This window comes from Eulemur rufifrons, chromosome 5 (assembly GCF_041146395.1).
Source record: "Eulemur rufifrons isolate Redbay chromosome 5, OSU_ERuf_1, whole genome shotgun sequence".
Taxonomy (NCBI): Eukaryota; Metazoa; Chordata; class Mammalia; order Primates; family Lemuridae; genus Eulemur; species Eulemur rufifrons.
In genome coordinates, this window is record NC_090987.1 from 21,327,559 (window position 1) to 21,346,008 (window position 18,450).

The following is an 18,450-nucleotide window of genomic DNA, read 5'->3' on the forward strand; positions in this document are numbered from 1 at the left end:
TGCAGGTGAGTTCCACTTGCCAAAGATCACAGATTTGGAACAGAACTGCATTCAGAACTACAATTTGCCTGATGCCTGACTGCAGGGTTCATGCTCTTCATTGCAACCTTTCCATGAGAAAAGTACTTCCACGTCTGAGTAGAGAAATAGTGGAAATGATGGAGATTTGGAAAAGACATCTGGAAAACCTGTATGATTTAGGGGATGGCCAAATATCGCTCAGGGTCCACCTGAAGGCACCTCCTCTGGGATGCCTTCAATTCTGACAAGAGCATACTTCAAAAACTCTTACTGTTGGAAATGCTCATTTGGTACTTCCTGATTACTGATATGTATTGCTAGATATTCTTTCCCGCTTGCTTACCTTGAATCCCCAATTAAATCTATGAAGCACACGAGAATGAGTGCTGCACAGGCAGCCAAGAAAACTGTATTCTAGTCTTGTCTCTGCCACCAACTACCTGTGTGAGACCGAAGTTTCTTTTCACCTTTAGTTCTGCGGTGCTCCCTAACACAGAAGGCGCTTAATAGATACTTGATGTGATTAGTTGGGTTCAATATTTTGTCAGCAGAGGCTTGGGTGTCCCTAAGGTAAAAGCAACAAGGTTACCCCTGAGAGGGGTTACCCCCTGGGCAGCCATAAGTTTAGGGCCTTGCCGCCTCCTGTAAGGCGGATGTCTGAAGTTGGGGCCCAGAACATCGCCACGACAGTAAAGGGAAGGGAAAACAACCCAGCAATGAATGGGCATGGTGACAGCACTTATCTTTTAGACTTCACAAGGATCATTTGGAACATGCATTAATGTCATTTTTACTGAAGATGGTACCACGAAGCAGGTTAGACAAAAATACCTGGTACCCTAGTCCCACCGGCACGTCAAAGCCCCGTGCTCTCGGCTTATTTACATCTCGGACTCGCCCCAGTCGGCAGCACGAGGACCCCGCCCACTCGCCCGCTGATTTGCATAGGGCGCGCCCAGCGGCGGGCTGGTACCGGGGCATCTCCTGAAGCCTCTGTCTGTCCCGGGCGCGTCCTGGCCTTCGGGCAGGCCCGAGGCCTCCCCCGGGGATGAGCACGTGCCCACTCCCAGCTTCACGACGGAAAGTGGACGAGGCGGCGGCCCCCGCCAGGCCCCTCCCAACGGCGCTGGCAAGGAGCTGGGAGGGTTCCGGGGCCCACTGGTCGCCTCGGTCGCCTTCCACCGCGGAAGGCTGCAGGCCTCCGATCCCCTCCCCCGGGCCCTGTGGGAGCGCGCCGGAGACTAACTCAAGCGAAACCGCGAGCGTCCCAACCCGCCCGGCCGCGCCCCGCCTCGCCTCACGCTCGACGGGGGAGGCGGGACCAATCAGCGAGCGACGTCTCCCTTCCGATTCGAGGCCCCAGACGCGCGGCTCACACCCCGAGCTCCCCGCACCCTGATTGGCTGCGGGCGCCGCCGGTCCGGCCAGGAGGCGGAGCGGGCCGAAGGCAAAGGGAGGTGGGGAGGCGGTGGCCCGCGACTCCCCGCGCCCTGCTCGCCCCACGGCCCTTGCCGTGGCGCTCGGCCTCCTTCCTTTCCTCCTCCGCTCCCTCCGTCTTCCGTGCGCGCCCCGCGCGGCGCTCGGCCGGCGTGCCTCGCGCCCTAACGGGCGGCTGGGGGCGCCAATCAGCGGGCGGCAGGGTGCCAGCCCCGGGGCTGCGCCGGCGAATCGGCGGGGCTCGCGGCCCGGGGTGGGAGGCGGGTCTACCCGCGCGGCCGCGGCGGCGGAGAAGCAGCTCGCCAGCCAGCAGCCCGCGAGCGCGGTGCGAGCCGCCGGGAGGTGGGTGCGCTGCGCCGCGGCGGCCGGCGGTCGAGGGCGGAGGGCGGAAGCGGAGGTGGGCCGGCGGTGAGGGCGCGGCCGCGCGGGCGGCCGGGAGGGGATGCGGGCGCGCGCCTGAGGGGAGGAGGGGCGGCGCGGGGCGCGCGCCCTCAGCCCTCCTTCCCCGCGGGCGGCGGCCGAGCCCCCACCCTCCTGTGCGCCAGGGCGGCCGGCCGGGCCCGGCTTGGGGGCGGGGCGGGGCGGGGCGGGAAGACGGCGGCCGGGAGTGTTTTCAGTTCCGCCTCCAATCGCCCATTCCCCTCTTCCCCTCCCAGCCCCCTCCATCCCATCGGAAGAGGAAGGAACAAAAGGTCCCGGACCCCCCGGAGCTGACGGGGCGGGACCCGGCCCCTCGGTGTAGGTAAAGCCTGGGCGCCCGCGGGCCTCGGGCTAGGGGTGTGTTTGTGTTTGGCCGGGGCCGGGGTGGTTGGCCGTGTCACATGGCCACAGTGGGGTGGGGGTTGGGGTGTGGCGAGTTCGGGGTCGTGGGCGCGCTGGCCCTTGCACGGGGGTCCGGGCCGGGAGGGCTGGGGCTCGGCGTCCCGGAGCTGCGTGCCCGACCGGGCCCGGGGCGGGGACCGCCTGCGTTCCTTCCCCTCCGCGGCCAACGCGCTCGGTAGTTTGTGGTTCTGATTTTTAAAGCCGAAGGGCCAAAGCTCTTGTTTTAGGAGTTGTTGGGAAGCCCTGTTAGGAGCGGGTAATACTTTGCTTCCACTTTTTTTATTTTGGTCCTGTAACCTTTGTTAGCCATAATACTCTTGGGTTTTGAATTGCTGGTGTGTACTCTAACCCAAACACGCACACGGCTGATACTCTGTCGGGATCATCCTTTACTCAGTTGTGAAAGTTGCTGTGTGAGTGGAGCCCATTAGCTTTTATCACACGCCTGTAGAAAGCATGCTAATTGATTTCACGTATTTCAAACTTGGTTTTCAGAATTGCAACTTTAATTTTTTGTTGTCTTGTGGGGGATACAGTCCTTAGGTCAGGTACTTTTGTCTTTTACTTACTTTACTTACGTGGTTATGGTTTTCTTTTGATCCTAAACAAAAGAAAAACAACACCCAGGTTAGTTTTGTTATTCCTATCTCTTGACCCTTTAAAAGCTAAATACTACCAGTTGTCAGTCAAACCTTTAAGAAAAAAGTCTCCAGGTAAAACGAATTTGCGAGCAGTATTTTTCATCAAAGTCATATCTTGTTTGTTGCTGTAGTTTGGACTATCCGGAATTTTGGCATGTTAAACTTTTAAAACCACATATGTAAAATAACAATAAATAAATAAACGTCATAATAAATAACCTGTCAAACCCACTTGGAGTAATTTCATCTTTTCAGAAGTGGTCCCTGAAATGTGAATTAATTTCCAAAATTCCTTTTCATTTTCTTTCTGATTTCATATGAATTGAACCTGTATTACTGATAGGATGTTTTCTTGGAGCCTAACGAGAATAAATTTGCTGTTATTCTGAAAACATATTTGCTGCTTCATTTTGCCCCTTTTAAAAAATTTTCCTCTTACAGAGAAGTGTGTAAGTCATATAGTTAAATGAAGTTTGGACAGTTTTAATACATGAAGTAGTGAAGCAAGTGCAACACGGAGATGGGAGAAATAATGTAAAATGGACTTTATAAATGTAGCATAGTTTGAGGGTTTTTTTCGTTTGCCTTTAAAAAAAACCCATAGAATATATTTAAAGAATTTCCTCCACCAAAAGGTCATTTAGCAAGCATTTATATTAAATTCAGAAAGTACTACTGCTTTTATTTTGTGAAGTTCTTTAGTCTTTGCCATAAACTTAGCTGTGGTAGTAAATATAAATAGTTTTTGCCTTTGGGCATTTCTAAAGAGAGTGCCCACTTTTAATGTTAAAATCTGCTGGATTTAATTGAGTTTAAGGAAGTTCATTGGCTAGGTTTAATTAATGTAATGTGATTGGAAACATTCATTTCTGGGCTTCTTGTAAGTAAGAAATAGCTCTGAGAGCTTGGTTTTTTTACTTGATAGCTACACCTTCTAAAGTGATTTTGGATTATAGGTGTTCAAGAAAAGTTTGGTTTTTCAAGGTTGTAACCTACCTGTACCTAGTCATAAGTGGTCAATTCTTTAGACAATCTGTAAAGTTCATGAAATAATAGTCTTGTAAGAAACTGCAGGGTGATTTCCTGTTTGTGGCTTGTCAGGTTTGGTATGTGTTTTAACTCTTAGGTAGAAATATTGGGGATAATTTTGTGTTTCACCAAAAGTTCTCTTTAATAAGAACAAAGGTGGTTTCTACTTCAAGATGGCAAGAGGTCTCCTTTTTATTTTCAAATTGAAAATATTAGAATCCTATTGCTATAAGTCTTATTACTTCACATTTGAGGGAAAATACATAAGTGAAAACACCTCAATTTAGCTGCATAAACTGCTGGTCAAAGATCTATTGAATTTTTACATTTTGCAAATGTCAGTTTTGACTTTAGGTCTGACGGCTTTCCTTATTGTTTGGTTTTGATTCTGTTGGTTTGGTGCTGTAGGTAGCAGCTTTTTTATACAGGTGTTTTTGTAATGCATGTAAAAGCTGTATTTAGTGCAGTCTGGCAGATGGAGATTTATTCATATTCTTGGGACAAGAGTCATTTTTAGAGGGTGGAGAGGGGCATGTCTTTTAGATTTCTTGTTTTTTCATGGGAGTAGGAGAGCCATTTTTAGGCCCTTAGTTTTTGTAAGTGTTGCAAAGGTATGTCAGAAAATGTGAAATGTAAAGAATTCAAAACTAGTTCAGGAAAGGTTATGTATTTATTTAACAAATAACTTGTGTTTATTGAACACGTGGCATTTATTCAAAAACAGCTTTTTCTGTGTGTCAGGCTGTGAACTAGGCAATAAAGTATCTAACAGCAAACAAGTACATCCCTGTTCATTAATGGAATTGGAAATATGGAAACTCCTCATTCCCCAGTGTTGAGAGTAAGAAAATTGTTAATGTACAAATGGAGGGAACATGCAATAAATTCATCACTGAACCAATTCGTAAAGTATGCTTGCATTGCTTCCTATGAAATGTGGAGGATAGCACTAGGGAAGATGTGAAGTGTTAACTTACAGTTCACTGGGAACAGTCGCTATATTATCAGTATATTTTTGGGGGGAACTTGGCACCAATATTACACGGCTTATACAAACTGAAGATATGGCCAGTCTTTCAGAAATGTGTTTGTTGCCAAGAGCATATGCTTGCAGAGGTATGTGTCATTTGTCCTAAATTTGATTACCCATTGCCTTTTAGTTATAGAAACAGGTTAAGGAAAGAAAGCAAACTTGAATCAGTCAGGTTCCAGTCAAAGAATCAGGAGTAAAGTATAAAAATAATTGGTTAAACTGAGAGACAGGTTTGGGCAGCAATCTCATGTAGTGGAAAGGCCTTGGGTTTTGGAGTAGAGCCCTAGGCTAATGTTTGGTTTCTCAGTTTACAATATTGGGCAAATTACTCCTTAACCCTTGAACCTTGATTTTTCTGGCTGAAAATGGCAGTAATAACCCTTACCTTTTAAGGTTATTATAAGGATTAAATGATCACGATTAAAATAGCTAGAACATTGCTTCAGACATAAGGGTCCTCCCAAATGATCTCCTCTTTTCTTCTAGTTGTGGGTTTCAGTTATTTGGGCTCTTTCTAATCCACTAATATCCTTGAAAAGCAGACAGTAAGCCACAAAGGCTTGGGGTAGCCAAATTGTCCAAGTCCATACCTTAAAGCATAGGAAAGCCTTGGAGACCCTTAGTTAGAACCTGTTGGCATTTATTTAAAATGTTTCTGGAAAGCAGAGTTTCTGGCTTCTAAGCCTACAGTAGGTGAGAAACACGTAGATTATGGCTAGTGTGGGAGGTTAAGGGGCATGTAGTTGTGGGGTGGGTAGGAAGATGGGGGACTGTTAGCCTACTGTCTATTGTAAGAAAAAACAGATAACAGCCTGGTGAGGATAATAGAGATAATCTACAAGACACAAAAACAAATATTGAAAGCCTGACTAGCATGTCTGGGGCCATTCAGTGCAGGACCAGACCTGAAAGCATAGTAATGAATGTTCTTCAATTAACTTAAGGCATGTTTGGGAAAATCTGTTTAAGAGTGCAGCAATCTACATAATATTCTTTAGATTGTCATTCAGGATGATTAACAAATGTTCTTAAAGGGATAGGACATTATGCTGTATAGCTTATGACTTATTTCATGATAGATCCGTAGTACCTACTATGAAAAAGATGTTTTTCGTTTGTTTTGTCATTCAGGGGGTCATGATTCCACACTGAAAAGTCTTTATGCTAGTTAGTATAGTAAAGAAAGGAGATCTAAGTGGTGTAGCACCCTATGGCATACCTTTTTCCCAGAGGAAATCTTTTTTTGTTTGTTTTTAATCTGTGGACGTGTCTTGTAAAACTTTTCACTCAGTCTTTGAGATAGAGTATGTTAGAGATTTCTAGGACAAAGCAAGTGTGGATAGTTGGTCAATCTCTGTTGAGGGCTCCTTGACTCATATTACATGTGACTTTTGCCCAGTATTTGCTTTGATAATTGTTTTTGGATCTTCTTCCTCCCTACTTTAAGGTTACTTTCTAAACCATCTACTCCATCAAATAATTATTGGTGACCTTGTAATAATGTAGCCTCGGCTATTAAAAAAATAGGAGTTTTTTTTAACAGCAGTACAAAAGTAATCCAGCCTTATTAATTTAAAAATGCATAGTTAGAGGCTTATTGCTTGTCACTGACCAATTTTGATTATTTCTTCAGGTTGGTATAATTATGATGTATTCAGTTAGGGCATATTTCAATGCTGATTCTAGATTTACACCTCAGAGATAGCTGTCAGCTTTAATTCAGCAATTTCATCTAGGAAGAATGTAATTTTGCTAAGCCAGGTGGATTTAGACATTGCCTCTAGTTGGCCGGATACCGAGAAATACTAGAGTAATTCTGTGACTTATGTGCTTACCTCACATTCTAGAGTGTGAGTTTTCCTTTAACTCAGTGGGTTCGTCTTATTTGTAACTGAGCCATGCTGATTAGACAGGTGCTTGGTTATTTAGATGTATCTTAAGATTTGTACTCTTAAAAAAGTAGAAATCCTAAAGTGATTCATTTTTATTAAAATGTGTGAATTTACTGTGTAATTGTCACTGATTCTTCCAGGTAGCTCTGTAATTTTTCAAAATCTGGGATTACATTGGCCTCAGGGCTGTAGGGCAATGGAAAGTGAGTGTAGACTATAGTTGCTGTCTGTTCAGTATACATGCCTCATTTATATCTGAAAACTTGCATTTCCTTGAATAATCTACATGGCCTTACTTTCCATCATTTTTTGGGGGGAAAAGGATATAGTTTCAGGTCTAAGGTATTCAGCTAGTAAGGAAGATAATCTTGGGTGAACCACTGGAAGTCCATCTGTTCATTACCTTGAGTCTCAAGTCAAAAAACACTTTTGATCTGAAGAAGTAGCCTAGCAAATCTGTGATCACGTAATTTGCCTGTGTTTAAAAGTGAATTGCATTTTCATATGCTGCTTCAGCTGCTTCCAAAAATTCTGTAGAGAGATAATGGTTAAGGTCTTGTGAACATTAAGGATGTGATCCATCTTAATCACATCTTCCGTTTCAAAATGTGGGGTGGCAAATCTGATTTGCAGAGTCCTTTTAAATGATGCAGTGGGAGCTGGGCCCTCGAGCCTGCTCCCTTGATTTGAATGAACTATTGAAACTTTCTTGTTGACCAGAAATGCTTTATTTGTGGCAGAGAACACAAATTTTCTGTGTGTGTATCAACTTTTTAAATACTTCGCAGACAGGTGGTTAGGCTGTACTTCATGTTAGGCTGTCAATTAAGCTTTTCTTTTTAAAACGTTTTAAGTATCAGGAGGGTCCAGCTTTGGCCCAAGCCTCATCCGTTGGGTCTTTCTGCTCTGAACCAGTAGTTTGAGACTTTAAAGCACTCACTTGCACACACAGCAGCAACCAGAAAGCCTTAAGAGAGAAATATGCAGTCTCAAAATGTAAAACAGATAAAAGGAGTAAAGCTCTTTTGTGGGAGGGAGAATGGGCAGTTGTCAAAGCCCAGTCAGATCAGTTTTCTGCTAGTACTTACCCCAGGAAGCCTTTGAAGGACCACGGTGGAACAACAGGTCTTAGAGAAATCTTTGCTATGGACCTCACTGGCTAACAGGTAGCTGCCAGCCACATGTGGCTATTTGGCATTTGAGATGTAGGTACTGTGGCTGAGGAACTGAATGTTAAATTTTATTTACTTTTAGTTAATTAAATCTAAATTTAGGTAGCCCTGTGTGTCTGATAACTACTGTATCGGACAGCACAGATAAAGGACATTCATCATTGTGGAAAGTTCTATTGGACAGTGCTAGTGTAACTTTTTTTTAATTAAACTTTTACAGCCTCAGGACTCTGCCCAGATGATTTGATGTAGGTGTTAGTTACTGCTTCAGGAGAGGATCAAGACAGACTCCGGGAATTTGAAGGGTAATTGGAGTACTTAATATTTGTGCTGAATTGAGTCTAGGCCCATGTACGTCACCTGATAGGTGCTTTTTTTTTAATCTGGGGATAATAAACCATTATGTAAGTTGTGTGTTTGCATGCTGAATATAGAGATATGGATTCCATACAACTCATTAAAGGTGAAAGGAATATAACTTTTAGGTAAAAAAATTTCTTACATAGCAGTTCCTTGGTAATGTGGACTTTCACTGAACTAATGACTTGCTTCTAGGGTAAAATTGAAACTTCCGCATTACATTTGACAGTCTATAAAATTGAACACATGAATATTTTTTGTTTGCTTTTGTTTTAAAAAGGCACATTACCCATTATTCACCATGGGGCCAACTTAGGTTTCCATTTGGCAGTGTTTTTCCTTACTAGCTTATACTTTGGAAAGAACATATTAATAGTTACAGTGAGAATTGAGAAATCCTTATTTTTTAAAATTGGTTTTTTTGTTTTTTTGTTTTTTTTTTTGAGACAGAGTCTCACTCTGTTGCCCTGGCTAGAGTGAGTGCCGTGGCGTCAGCCTAGCTCACAGCAACCTCAAACTCCTGAGCTCAAGCGATCCTCCTGTCTCAGCCTCCCGAGTAGCTGGGACTACAGGCATGCGCCACCATGCCCGGCTAATTTTTTCTATATATATTTTTAGCTGTCCATATAATTTCTTTCTATTTTTAGTAGAGGTGGGGTCTCGCTCTTGCTCAGGCTGGTCTCGAACTCCTGAGCTCAAACGATCCGCCCACCTCGGCCTCCCAGAGTGCTAGGATTACAGGCGTGAGCCACCGCGCCCGGCCTAAAATTGGTTTTTATGTGTCTTAACTTTTTTTTAATGCTTTCTGTTGTCCAGTTACTAATGATTTCTGTGACTAAAACAGTTATAAAATTCCAAGTCATTGATGATACTGCTTTTTTCTCTTCTGTGATATGTTTGAATGTAGATTGCTGAAAATGTTACTGTTGTCCCTTGGTTTCTGTGGGGAATTGATTCTAGGCCCTCCTGAGGATACCAAAATCTGAGAATGCTCAAGTTCTGAATATAAAGTGTAGTATTTGCATATAACCTATGTACATCCTCCTGTATTCTTTAAATCCTCTCTAGATTACCTAATACCTAATACAGTGTAAATGCTATGTAAATAGTTGCTATACTGTGTTGTTTAAGGGATAATGACAAGGAAAAAAGTCTACATGCTCAGTACAGCTGAAACATTATTTTTCAAATATTTTCTATCCAAGGTTGGTTGAATCCATGGATGTAGAACCCAGGGCTACAGAGGGCCGACTGTACAATGATTTTATACTATTTCCAGTGGGACCTTAGGTGTTCAATACGAGGTAGTACCATCATATTTAAAGAATTTTATGTTGAAATAATCAATTTTGGTTTTTTTTTTTTTTTTTTTTCCGAAATAAAAATCCATAGAGGTGTTTGGGAAATATTTTGTATTTCTCTGTAGTTTGAAGATACTGGAATTTCTATTCTATACCTTTTAAAAGTGCAAGGTATGTTTGCTTTCTGTATTTAATCAGTTTCTCTGTTCTTGACTTCAACTTTGTAAAGTGTTTTTTACCACTCCTTTTCATATTTCCCTTCCCACTACCCTTTCAGATGAATGGCCAACCTTAGCAGTCTTTTCTCAGTGATCATACTACTTCCAGTGATTGCTGTTATTGTCTATCCTCTCTTTATCTAAATTTCTTAAAATGACACAGACATGCTAGAACAGACAAAGATTAGGCCATTTCTCCTACTGCAAATACATGGAAATGTAGGATAAAATGTTAAGACAAGTTTTCTTTTATGTATGTTTATAGTTGATCTTAAGAAAGAGAGAGAAAATGTCCAGGTACTAGACTTAGAAAAATCAGTTTTAAGGGAAAGCTGGCCTTAGGTAGTTTATTAGAGATAGGATCCAGTAGCTGGGGAGGAGGTTGTAAAGCCATTTGAAGAAAGGAGACAGAATTCTGGGAACCGTATGCTTAAAAAGAAGAAACACATAAAAACTGTTCTGACAGCATTGAAACATCTGGGCTTATGGAAGAAAGATGCCTCAAACTTTTCTATGGAAGAACTAGGAAAAAACTAGTCTTCAGATGAACTTAAATAGCACCACAAGGTAAAGCAGGATAAATCAAAATAAATCTGTAGCTAGACATGGAATGGTGAATTTTCGTATAGGTAATAGATTATTGTAATTTGGAATTCAGAGGATACGTAGTGAAAAGTCTCTTTGCCAGCCGGTCCCTTGCCAGCCAATTGCCTTTACAAAGGTTTTTGTGTATTATTGCTCCAGAGGTTTCATTCATCTATGGGCAACTTTGTGTGTATATTACCTTTTAGGACAAATGGTCATATATTTCACTAATAGTACATCTTGTAGATTATTCCATGTCAGTACATAATGGGTTGCATAATCTTTTGTATGGGTGTCTGTAACATATTTCATCAGTCCTCTGTTGATGGACATTTAGGTTTTTTCCAGTCTTGTGGCATTAAAAACAATGCAACAGGGTGTGGTGTGCACTGTTGGGGGGATGGGCATGCTGTAGCTCTGACTGGGTTGTGCAAAGACAGAATGTGTAACCTAAACGTTTGTACCCCTGTAATATTCTGAAATAAAAACTAATAAAAAGAAAACCAAGAAAATGCAACAGATAACTTTGTTTATACATCATTTGGCACCTACGCAGTTATGTCTATCAGAAAGATTTCTAGGAGTAAGTCAAAGAATATCTACATTTGTTATTTTATTTTAGAGAAGGTGCTTTATTCATTTTTTGAATAAGTTATATGTGCACATGGTATAAAAGTCAAAAGGAACAAAACAGTAAATACGAAAAAAATAAGTCTCCCTTACATCTCCTACCTCCTGCTGCCCAGTTACACTTCAGAAATGTAACCACTGTTACTAGCTTCTTGGGTATCCTTGCTACATGTGAGTATTGGGCACTTGAAATGTAGCTAGTCTGAACTGAGATGGGCTGCAAGTGTAAAATGAACACTGGGTTTCTGTAACACTTAGTACCAAAAATAGAATGTCAAATGTCACAATAGTTTTTAATACTGATTGCATATTGAGATGATAATATTTTAGATATACTGGGTTAAATTAATAAAGTTATTAAATCATTAAAGTTTATCAAGTTCATCTTGTAGCTCCCAATATAATGGTATTAAAGTTGGGATCTTTGGGAGGTGATTAGGTCATGAATGGGATTAGTGTCGTTACAAAAGAGACCCTGGAACTATCTCCTCCAAATGAGAATACCACTAAAAGGTGGCCGTCTCCAACCCAGAAGAGGGCCCTCACAGTGCTGGTACCCTGTTCTCAGACTTGCAGCCGCCAGAATTGGGAAGGCATTTGTCTCTTGACTTCACTTACAGTATTCCTGTTGACAGAACCACTAAGACATTCTGATTCTTTTCTATATTACCTATTTTTTTCTCCTTGGAAACTTTAGGCTCTTTCTTAGTTTCTGGCATTTTGAAGTTTCACTGCTATGGGCCTTGATGTAGGTGTGTTTCCATCTATTGAATTGGGGTCTCAGTGGGCCCTTTCCATTTGGAAACTCCTATGTTTCAGTTCAGGGGCTTTTTCTTGATTTCTTTGTTTGACCTCCTACACTCCATTATCTCTGATGTCTTTCTGGAACTCCTGTTTGAACGCTGGACCTCTAGAACTGGTCCTTCAATTTTCTTTATTTTTCTCTACTATTTTCCATCTTTCTTTTCTGCTTTCTGGAAGATTTCCTCTACTTTGTGTACCAACCCTTCTGTTTAGTGTGTGTGTGTGTGTGTGTGTGTGTGTGTGCATGCTTGCATGTGTGTTTCCTTTTTTCCTATTTCTGCTGTCATGAGCTGTCAAGCTACCTGAGAGCTATCCTGTTCTCTGAGTGCTCCTTTTGAGAGCATGCTGCTCTTGCTTCAGGGTTGCTAATCTCTGGCTACATTGATGATGTTTAAAGTGTTTTCTTTTTCTGTATAGTCTTAATTTTCTTGGAGCTGCATTTTTCTGTTTTTGCTTGCCATTTTTCCTCAGATAATCAGAGTAATCCTTGATTAAGAAGCAGAGGTCTAAAAAGCTGATCAGAAACTGAGCATGTGGGTGAAGCTTGTCTCTTTAGAGTTTCAGTGTAGAGGGATCTGAATGGGCTATTGGTTGGTAAACTCTCACTATTAATATCTTTATGCCTTTCCTTCTAGACTGGTCAGGTACCCTAGAGAAGAGTCTTTCAATCTGACTGGGTAGAAATTTCACTGCATTTGGGAGCCAGAACCCAGTGCAGGAAGGGGTTTGGGGCTGTCTACATTTAGCATACAATGGGCTCGTGTTCCTTTATTCCTTCTGTTTTCCTTCCCAGTTATACCTGGCCAGGGATACTGCTTTACCCTCTGCAGAGAATAAACATTGATGCGGAGGGGCAGTTACCCAGGGACATAGAGTGCAGGAGTGGATCTAAGAATCTAATTCCTTTTCCAATAGCTCTCACCTAGTCCTACCTATTTTATCTCCTCCTCCCTCCTGACCCTCAATTCCTGATATGACTGGTGCATGGTTCCTTAAGCTTTTGAAGAGTCTGTATAAATTAGGATGTTTTTCAGCTTGCCCTACGAGTAGCCTAGAGTTAGTGGTCTCTGACCTGTTCAGTTACTGCTCATCCATTTGCCAGCTTGTAAAATTCTGCTTCTGTTTTCTCCTTACTCCTTCTCCTTATCCTCATGAGATTCTGTTCTTTAATTCCTTCATTATAGTTTTTAATAGGCTCCTGTCTTCACCTGTAATCCACTGATGGGTTAGTTTTCCATTAAAAACATTTAAGAGTTACCCTCCAGAAGAACTGAAATATTGATAGAATGTGTAACTCCAAGTTGGTGGAGATAAAGGTTGGAAATGAATAAAGATATGATCATTCCAGTATAATGCAGAGAAGCAGAAAAGGAACAAAGAAAAGGCATAAGAATTAGAAAACACAAGATGGTAAAAATAAGCTTAAATATCTCCAATACATAATTTCAGGTTAAATTTGCTGGTTAAAGGAGAATAAAAAAAAATCCAACTAAATGCTTTTTATTAGTAGAGATATTCCTAAAAGTATGATGACATGGTTTAAAAGTGAAGGAATGGAAAAAACCTAGGTGTGATTTGTAAGGTAAAATTGGCAGAATTGCAAGGATAAATCAACAAATGTGTGATTGTATTAGGAAATTTTAGCACACTTCTAGTAATTTAAGAAAAGGTAGGTAAAAAAATTACAAGGTTATAAAAGATTGGAAGAGTACAGTTAACAAGCACCTAACAATTACAGAAAATATATTCTTTTCAAGTACCCATGGAATTTTACAAAAACTGGTTATGTGCTAGACTTCAAAGCAAGTGTTGACAAATTGCATAGAATTCAGTGCAGTTAGTGACATGGTAGAGGAGGGTAGTAACAAATCCCCAAATCTGTAGTTGTATACTAAAAAACTTATTTCTAAACTTATGAAATAAAGAACAACTCAGTGAAAATTAGAAGATACTTAGAACAGAATATTCAAAACTGGGATACAACAAAAGTGCATTTTCCTTTATGGGAAGTTTAGAACCTAGTGTTTAGAACCTTAATGTTTATTAGTAAAATAATAAATTGATGAAAATTTATGACCTAACCATATAAGAAGTTAAAAATTGATGTGCTGACTATATAATATGAGTCAGAAGGTAATGGGTTAGAGAAAGGAAGGAAATAATAAAGTTAAGAGTAGACATTAATTAAAAAAAAAAAAACCTTATAGTTAACTAAACCAAGGTGCTGAGCTGAAAAGATTTAAGTTTGCCAAGGTTGATAGAATAGAACAAGAATGTATTGGATGTATTAGAGATGAAAAGAGGGTATAACTGTAGACAAACTGAAATTTAAAAACTAAAAATAACTGAATAGCTTTACTCCTTTAAATTTGGAAAAGGTAAAGCGGAAAATTTCTAGCAAAATAAATTACCCAAATTGGCTTAATAAAAATTGGAAACTTGACTAGATTTATGATTTAAAAATTTAAATTCATAGTTAGAAATCTACCTACACCAAGCTCCAAGTGAAAAACCCCAGATGGACAAGTACTGTCAAACGTGAAGAATCAATTCCAATCTATACAAAATGTTACAGAAAATAAACCATTTTGCAAGCCGCTATAACCTTGATAACCCCAATCAGGTAGTATGAAAAGGCGAACACATAGGCCATGTTTCTCTGTTGAACATGGCAATAAAAATTGTACATTGTAAGGTACTAGCATTTACTTAAAATGCCACGACTAATTAGGGGTTGTCTCAAGAATGTAAGGATGATTAAACATTAGAAAACCCATAAATAAAATTCATCACATTTGTATATTGAAGGAGAAAAGCCATATGATAATCTTGATAGATAACAGGGGAAAGGCATATGATAAAATTTAGTACTTGTTCATGACAAAAATGCTTAGCAAACTAGGAATATAAGAGAACTTACTAAAGTGTCAGTTAAAACACAGAAGAGTACATATGGTATAATTCCATTTATATGAATTTCTAGAACAGGTTAAATTAATACTTGGTGATAGAAATCAGATCAGATCTCCCTGGGACGGGGAGGGTGGACTGACTGCAAAGGGACACAAAGGGACTTCTGGGATGATGGAAGTGTTCTGTCTTGATTGGGATGGTGGTTGTATAGATGTAAAACATTTGTCAGAATTCGTCAAACTCCATACTTAACATCTGTACATTTTATTGCGTTAAGTTTTGTCTCAATAAAGTTGATTTTTTTTTAAAAAAATATAAAAACCAATGCATTTGTGTGTAGCAGCAACAAACAACATTGACATTTTAAAAAGTCACCATTTAAAATGGCAACAAAACCTACAAAATAGGGAAAAATACAACAAAAATGTGTGAGACCTTAATGGAGAAAGTTTTAAGAGACATTAAAATCATGAGAAGAGATATTTGTGTTTATGAATGGAAGATAAAGTATCATAAAGATGTCAGTTTTCTTCCACTGACAGATTCATTGTCATTCCAGTTAAAATCTTCCAGCAGGTGAAATGGAATTCACTTTATCAGATATCAGGACATATTATATAGCTTTAGTGATAAAGATATGATGGTTTTTACCTCAGATATAGAATAATGGAAGAAAAAAACAAAAGCCCAGAAACATAAGTAGCATCATAAATTGGTAGGGAAAAAGTCAGTACATGATGTTGACGTGCTTAGTTATCTCTGTTGGCAAGGGGAAGAGACCTCACACCATCAGAAATAAATTCCAAGTAGATTAGTTAACTAAAGGTGAAAAGCAAAACATTAGACTTTATGACTTCTAGATAACAGCATGTGGAAGGATTTTTAACAAGATGCCAATGTATACTTTGTATAGGATTTAAAATAATTGATAAATTTGAGCACATTAAAATGCCGAAGTATAAGAAAGTAACATGTAAAATATGTTTTACATGTTACTTGCTAAGTGAAAACATACGCAGAATGTATAATTGACAAAAGATTAGCATCTAGAATACACAAATAATTGCTGTGAATTAAGGAAAAGATAGTGAATGTGAACAAGTAATTTATGGGATGAGAATTTAAAAGGTAAAAAAATGTGAAAATACTCTCAAACTCCTTAGTAGTCAGAGAAGGAGTTTAACAGCCTTCTATGTTGCACTCATCTTATTGGCCAAAATTAGAGGGACGAAATAATGTCAAGCGTTGGTGATATTGGGTAAAACAAGAACTCATGGTTCCCTGGCAGCAATGACCATTGGTGCAACCATTTTGGCAGTACTTAGTAAAGTTGTATATGTACATGTCCTACCGTGCAACATTTCTACTCCTTAGTATATGTTTTAAAGCAGTGGCTTTCTTACACTGTTTTTTTTTTTAATTTTTTAATTTTTTTTATTTTTATTTTTTTTTGAGATAGGGTCTCTGTTGCCTTGATTGGAGCACAGTGGTGCTATCACAGCTCATAGCAACCTCAAACTCCTGGGCTCAAGCAATCCTACTGTCTCAGCCTCCTGAGTAGCTGGGACTACAGACATGCGCCACCATGCCCGGCTAATTTTTTTTTCTCTCTATATATTTTTTAGCTGTACAAATCATTTCTTTCTATTTTTAGTAGAGACAGGGTCTCGCTCTTGCTCAGGCTGGTCTCGAACTCCTGACCTCAAGCGATCCTCCCGCCTTGGCCTCCCAAAATGCTAGGATTACAGACGTGAGCCACTGTGCCCGGCCGACATGAGACCTTTTATGGAGAAAGTAATACAGCTTACTAATGGCTATTGAGTCCAAAATAAATGGAAACTTCCCATTTTCCTAATAGGAACACTTGATCTTACAAATACGTTCTCCACAAATTAATGCAAATTCATGGCACTTCCAATCAAAATCCTGTAGGGTTTTGTGGAACTTGTCATGCTAAACAAAATAAGAGTAACACAAGTTTGAATAGTAAGGAGAGGGGACTCACCCTGTTAAATATCAAGACTAACTAGAAAACAATGGTAATTAAAATTCTGTGATATTATGTGTGAACAAACAGGTTCAATGAACAGAATAGAAAGCACACAATCAGGCCTTTATTTAATAGGGATTTGCTATGTGATGGGGCGGCATTATGAATTGCTGAAAGGTAAGCTTCAGTAAGTGGTGCTGATACAACAAGCTGTCCTTATGGGAGATGTGTGGATCACTGTCTGACCTCTTAAAAACAAATATCTGATGTATTAGAAACCTAAATATGAAAAGTAAAACTAAAATGTCTGTAAGAATATCTAGGGGGGATTCTCTACACATCAGGGTACTTCTTTGTGCCTCAGTCCTCCTTTGTAAATAATAGTACCTACCCTACTTTGTTCTTAGGATTCAGTAAATTCATGCTTACTGGACTTTTAGACTTAAAAGTGTACTCAATAAATGTTTCCTACTGTATTTGGGGGCAGAATGAGATTTCTTTGAAAAGAAGCAGAGCTGTGTCATTAAAGATTTTAGATTAAAATATAAATTTGTATGTTCCAAAAGACAACATAAGAAAGTAAAAAATAATTATATGGATTTAGAGATTTTTTTTGTAATAATTCAATGATAGGGTTTATGTCAGAATAAAAACAGTAAGAAAAGTACAACATAGTTGAAGACTCTGCAAAGAATATACACTGTAATTTAATAAAACATGCAGAGAATGCTATTTATCAAACTATTACAGAGTCATAACTTGAAGGCTTTATTTACTACAAGTTCAGGATAATCAGATCTCTTACCTAATTGAAACTTTCCAGTGAGTAATTTTAGAATCCCAGTTTTACTAAGGTATCATTTGATAAGCTTTCTTATTCAGCTGTGTGAGGATAAAGTCTTCCTGTTCTTTTGAAACCTGCATTATGTAAGTATCGCTTATTGCTGGAATTAGACACAGACTTGGCATCTGAACTTACATTTTAATTCTTGCAAATATTGAAAAAACTTTCTTCAGTAGAGAGCTTGCTGCCACACTGCTGAAGGAAATCTATATAATCTGTAAATGAGTCATTCACATTTTGATAACAACTTTATCATAAATCTAGTTTTGTCTAGTTATTTTTTTATTCCATTTGTTTTTAACTTGGAACATACTACTGTTTCTTCCTTTTCAACCTACAATCTATTTACATTTCAAAAATACTGGCTAAATATAATTCATTAGTTATTTAAAATAAATGCTCAACTTGTTGAAATGTATTATGATCATTACCAACAAATATTATTTTATTACATAATTAAAAAATTCTCTAGAGGTAGTTAGATGTCAGCCAGCCATGGGTACTAAGACATGAAAAGGTGAGGCTGGTAACTGTTAAGGGTTTGTTCGCTTAGTTCCAGAGTGGTTATAACTGCTGCTGTAAGACATAGGACACTGAGATCATGTGGTAATACCAGGTCATGTGACCATTAGGATGGTCCGGAATAGGCTTAAACATGGTGTTTTCATTTCCATGAGGAAAAAACATTTTAAAGGTTTTATAGAAAACTTTAGATCCCCAAGAGGATAGCTCAACTCACAGGAAATATTTCACCTAAC

The 18,450-nt window shown here is 39.7% G+C and overlaps 1 protein-coding gene across 4 annotated transcripts in view; it reads left to right on the top strand.

The window, feature by feature from the left end:
• Positions 1–1,601: 1,601 nt before the first annotated feature.
• The window catches only part of SMAD2 (SMAD family member 2), a 62,773-nt gene continuing 45,924 nt past the window's right edge, over positions 1,602–18,450 (top strand). Inside the window, exons 1-2 of one of the 4 annotated variants that reach the window (XM_069468014.1) lie at positions 1,602–1,800; positions 2,115–2,200. The gene's annotated coding sequence lies outside the window, so the exon portion shown is untranslated. Of the gene's footprint in view, positions 1,801–2,082; positions 2,201–18,450 lie in introns of those variants that run through there. The other 3 variants (XM_069468013.1, XM_069468016.1, XM_069468015.1) reach the window with 3 other exon arrangements.